Source organism: Ursus americanus, chromosome 11, assembly GCF_024610735.1.
Source record: "Ursus americanus isolate L20-20 chromosome 11, mUrsAme1.1.p, whole genome shotgun sequence".
In the NCBI taxonomy this organism is placed as follows: Eukaryota; Metazoa; Chordata; class Mammalia; order Carnivora; family Ursidae; genus Ursus; species Ursus americanus.
This window is the reverse complement of record NC_142137.1, coordinates 19390657-19395215: the sequence shown is the minus strand read 5'-3', so window position 1 is coordinate 19395215 and position 4559 is coordinate 19390657. Positions and strand designations below refer to the sequence as shown.

At 40.8% G+C, this 4559-nt stretch overlaps 1 non-coding gene across 1 annotated transcript; it reads right to left on the bottom strand.

Moving 5' to 3' along the window:
* Window positions 1–202: 202 nt before the first annotated feature.
* LOC123798612 (small nucleolar RNA ACA64) lies at window positions 203–329 on the bottom strand. Its single transcript, XR_006781377.1, has one exon. It is a non-coding gene; the product is annotated as a small nucleolar RNA ACA64 (small nucleolar RNA).
* Between the last annotated feature and the right edge of the window lie 4230 nt (window positions 330–4559).

Below are 4559 nucleotides of genomic sequence, written 5' to 3'. Positions count from 1 at the left end.
AAGAAAATTAACATTTTCTTTTTCAGACCAACAGCTTTATTGAGGGTTGAGAGCAGAGCTCCCCTTCCCCCCACAGTCCTAGTGGCATGGGCCTCACCATTGGGCACCGATGTCCTGTCAGCAGAACACAAGGTCAATGGTCAGGGGTCAGGGGTCAGAGGCCAGAGCACATGCGGTGGGCACCAGGCCCACAGGTTGGCAAGCAGGTTGAGGCCTGGGTTTCACCTCCCCACACCCATGAGTGGGCAGTGAGTCGAGGCCCCCTGTGGCTCTGGGTGCCAAATCTCACCCACAGCCATAGCCAAAGCTGCAGGTGATTTTTAACCAATGCAGAAGAAAATTAACATTTCTAAGATATTTGATATAAGTGGTAAATGTTTTCAAAGAAATGCTCCCTGTAATTTAAACATATTATTGTTTCTGTGATTTTAGATTTCAAAATTCTTAGAAAAACAAATAAGGGGAGAGCCAAGATGGCAGTGTAGTAGGAGAACCCTATGCTTGCCTCCTCCTCGAACACAGCTAGATGATTATCAAATCATTCTGAATACTCAAGAAATTGAACTGAGGGCTGACAGAACAAACTGCACAAGTAGAAGGAAAGAAGAGTCCACTTCGAGGAAAGTAGGAAGTGCAGAGGAGTGGTTTGGCAGAGAAAGAGATCATGGGTGCTGTGGAGGGGAGGGATCCCCGGTCCCAGAGAAAGGCGAGGGAGTGGAGTGCGCAGAGACAAGCACAAGGAAAACACCTCCCCAAAGCCATTGGTCTGGGGAAACAAGAGGGGATGAATTTCATGAGTTTTTGCAACCAGCAGGTCTCAAAGACTGGAATTTCAGAGGTCCCAGGCTTGACTGTGATAGAGACCTGAGGATGCGGCCCTACTCCTGGAGCAGAGGCAGGCAAACAACCCCTGGGCAGACTGTGGGATCTAAGGATTCCTTAAGAGGCACAGGGGAGAGACTGTTTGTACTTTTTGGAGCACATCTGTGAAAGGTGGCATTGTCTCTCTGGGGACAAAAAAACCAAGGGGAACCATTTCCCTCCCCCTCAGCAGAGACACCTGCTGAGGGCAGCTAACCAGGACACCGGCAGTTTAGCCATATTGCTCCAAATCCAAAGCCCCCGCACTCTGGCACAAATGCCCTTCTGGGACAAACCTGCATCAGTCTCAGTGCAGCAAGACTCTTTCCCAGAGAACCAGCACAGGTCCCCACCACACCAGTCCCCAAAGCTTGGAATTTTAAAAGGCAGCAGGCCTGGCTAGTGTAGAGCCTAAGGCGTAATGCACTGCTCTAGGCAGGCAAGCAACCCAGAGACTGACAGTGTGAAATCAGTGATGCAGAAGGGGAAATTATTCTCTGCTCTGAAAGTGCTTCCATGAGAGCAGTAAGCACAAACTCCCCTCTCCAGGGACAAAGGAGCCGGCTGATGCCATTTCCCTTCCCTACCTCTCAGCATTAACTAACATCAGTAAAAAGCACAGTGCCAACACTGGCTGCCTAACTTGCTTACACCAAGCCTCATCCCCCTTCACTCTGTTGGTACTGCTTTTCTAGGGCAAGTGTGCATCATGATCACCACAGTAGGCCCCTCCCCCAGAAGATCAGCACAAACACCTGTATGTACCATGTCTACTGACCACAGAGTTTTGCAGAGCTTCAGCTCTAGTGGAAGTAGCATCAGATCTCTCTTAGCAAGCAGACCAGAGCACATCTAGTTAAAACACACCACACTTTGGCCAAGGTACAAACACTACTCACTGCAGGCAAGGAGAAACTCTGCAGAGGACTGACCTGAGGGGTACAGCAGCCATAACACAGTAGCAGAGTACACACAGCACCCACCAGAGACATTTCCTGAAGTGCCAGGCCCTGGTTATTATATGACCTCTTCTTCATAAAGCCATTACTCTCAGGAGCAAGGAACATAACAGGCTTTCCTAAAGCACAGAATAAGACAGAGACCTAGACAAAATGCAAGATGGAGGAATTCATCCCAAAAGAAAGAATAAGAAAAGGTCATGGCAAGGGATCCAATCAAAACAGATATAAGTAATATCTCTGATCCAGAATTCAAAGCAATAATCATAAAGATACTAGCTGGGCTTGAAAAAAAGTATAGAAGACATCAGGGAGATGCTTACCACAGACAAAGGAACTAAAAACTAATCAGGCTGAAATGAAAAATGCAATAACTAAGATTCAAAACCAAATGGATGTGATGACCACAAGGATAGAAGAAGAAAAGGAATGAAAAAGTGATATAGAAGACAGAATTATGGAAAATAATAAAGCTGAACAAGAAGTAAATAAAAATCTTGGATCATGGAAGTAGACTTAGGGAACTCAGTGACTCCATCAAGTGTAATAACATTCATATTACAGGAGTCCCAGAAGAAGAAGAGGAGAGAAAAGGGGGCAAAAAGTTTGTTTGAATAAATTATAGCTGAAAACTTCCCTAATCTGGGGGAAGGAAACAGACATCCAAATGCAGGAGGCAGAGAACTCCCATCGAAATCAACAAAAGCAGGCCAATACCAAAACCTATTATAGTTAAAATTGCAAAATACAGAGATAAAGAAAGAAAAATCCTAAAAGCAGCAAGACAAAAGAAGTCCCTAACTGACAAGGGAAGACAAATAAGGTTAGCAGCAGATCTCTCCACAGAAATCTGGCAAGCCAGAAAAAAGTGGCATGATATATTCAACATGCTGAATGGGAAAAAAATATGCAGCCAAGAATACTATAGCCAGCAAGGCTATCATTCAGAATAGAAGGAAAGATAAAGAGTTCTCAGACAAACAAAAACTAAAGGAGTTCATGATCACTAAAGCAGCCCTGCAAGAAATATTAAAGGGGACTCTTTGAGTGGGAAAGAAAAACCAAAAGTGACAAAGACTGGAAAGGAACAAGAAAATCTCCAGAAACAATGACAAAACAAATAATAAAATGGCACAAATACAGATCTATCAATAATCATTCTAAATGTAAATGGACTAAATGCTCCAATCAAAAGACACAGAGTATCAGAATGGATAGAAATATATGACCCATCTATAAAAGTGACTCATTTTAGATCTGCAGATTGAAAGTGAGGGGATGGGGAAAAATTTACCATGCCAGTAGATGTCAAAAGAAAGCTGGAGTAGACACAGTTATATCAAATTAGATTTTAAAACAAAGACTGTAACAAGAGATGAAGAAGGGCACTATATCATAATAAAGGGATCTTTCCAATAAGAAGATCTAACAATTGTAAATACTTATACCCCCAACTTGGGAGCACCCAAATACATAAAAAAAAAAAATTAATAACAAACGTAAAGGAACTCATTGATAATAATACAATAATAGTAAGGGACTTAATACCCTACTTACAGCAAGGGACAGATCACATAAGCAGAAAATCAACAAGGAAACAATGGCTTTGGATGACACAGTGGACCAGACGGACTTAACAGATATCATCAGAACATTTCATCCTAAAGCAGCAGAATACACATTCTTTCAAGTGCACATGGGACATTCTCCAGAACAGATCATGTACTAGGTCACAAATCAGACCTCAACAAGTACAAAAGGCTGAGATCATACCATGCATATTTTCAGACCACAATACTATGAAACCCAAAGTCAACCACAAGAAAAAAATCTGGAAAGACCACAAATATATGGTGGTTAAAGAACATCCTACTAAAGAATGAATGGGTCACCAGGAAATTAAAGAAGAAATTAAAAAATACATGGAAGCAAATGAAAATGAAAACATGACAGTCAGTCTAAGACCTTTGGGATGAAGCAAAAGTGGTCATAAGAGGGAAGTATATAGCAATACAGGCCCACACCAAGAAACAAGAAAAATCTCAAATAAGCAACCTAACCTTACACCTAAAAGAGCTAGAAAAATAACAACAAATGAAGCTTAAAGGCAGCAGAAGAAAATAATAAAGATAGAGCAGAAATAAATGATAAAGAAACAAACAAAAACCAGTAGAACAGATCAATGAAGTCAGGAGGTGGTTCTTTGATAAGATTAATAAAAGAGATAAAACCCTAGCCAGATTTATCAAAAAGAAAAGAGAAAGGACCTAAATAAATAAAATAACAAAGGAGAGAGCAGAAATAACAACCAACACCACAGAAATACAAACATTATAAGAGCATATTATGAAAAATTATATGCCAACCAGACAATTAAGAAAAAATGGATAAATTTCTAGGAACATATAAACTGCCAAAACTGAAACAAGAAGAAATAGAAAACTTGAACAGACCCATAACCAGCAAAGGAATTGAATCAGTAATAAAAAAATCTCCCAACAAACAAAAGTCCAGGGCCAGATAGCTTCGCAGGGGAATTCTATTAAACATTTAAAGAAGAGTTAATATCTATTCTTCTCAAACTATTCCAAAAAATAGAAATGGAAGGAAAACTTCCAAACTCATTCTATGAAGTCAACATTACCCTGATTCCAAAACTAGATAAAGACTCCACTAAAAAGGAGAACTTAGAGACCAATAACCCTGATGAACATGGATGCAAAGATTCTCAACAAAATA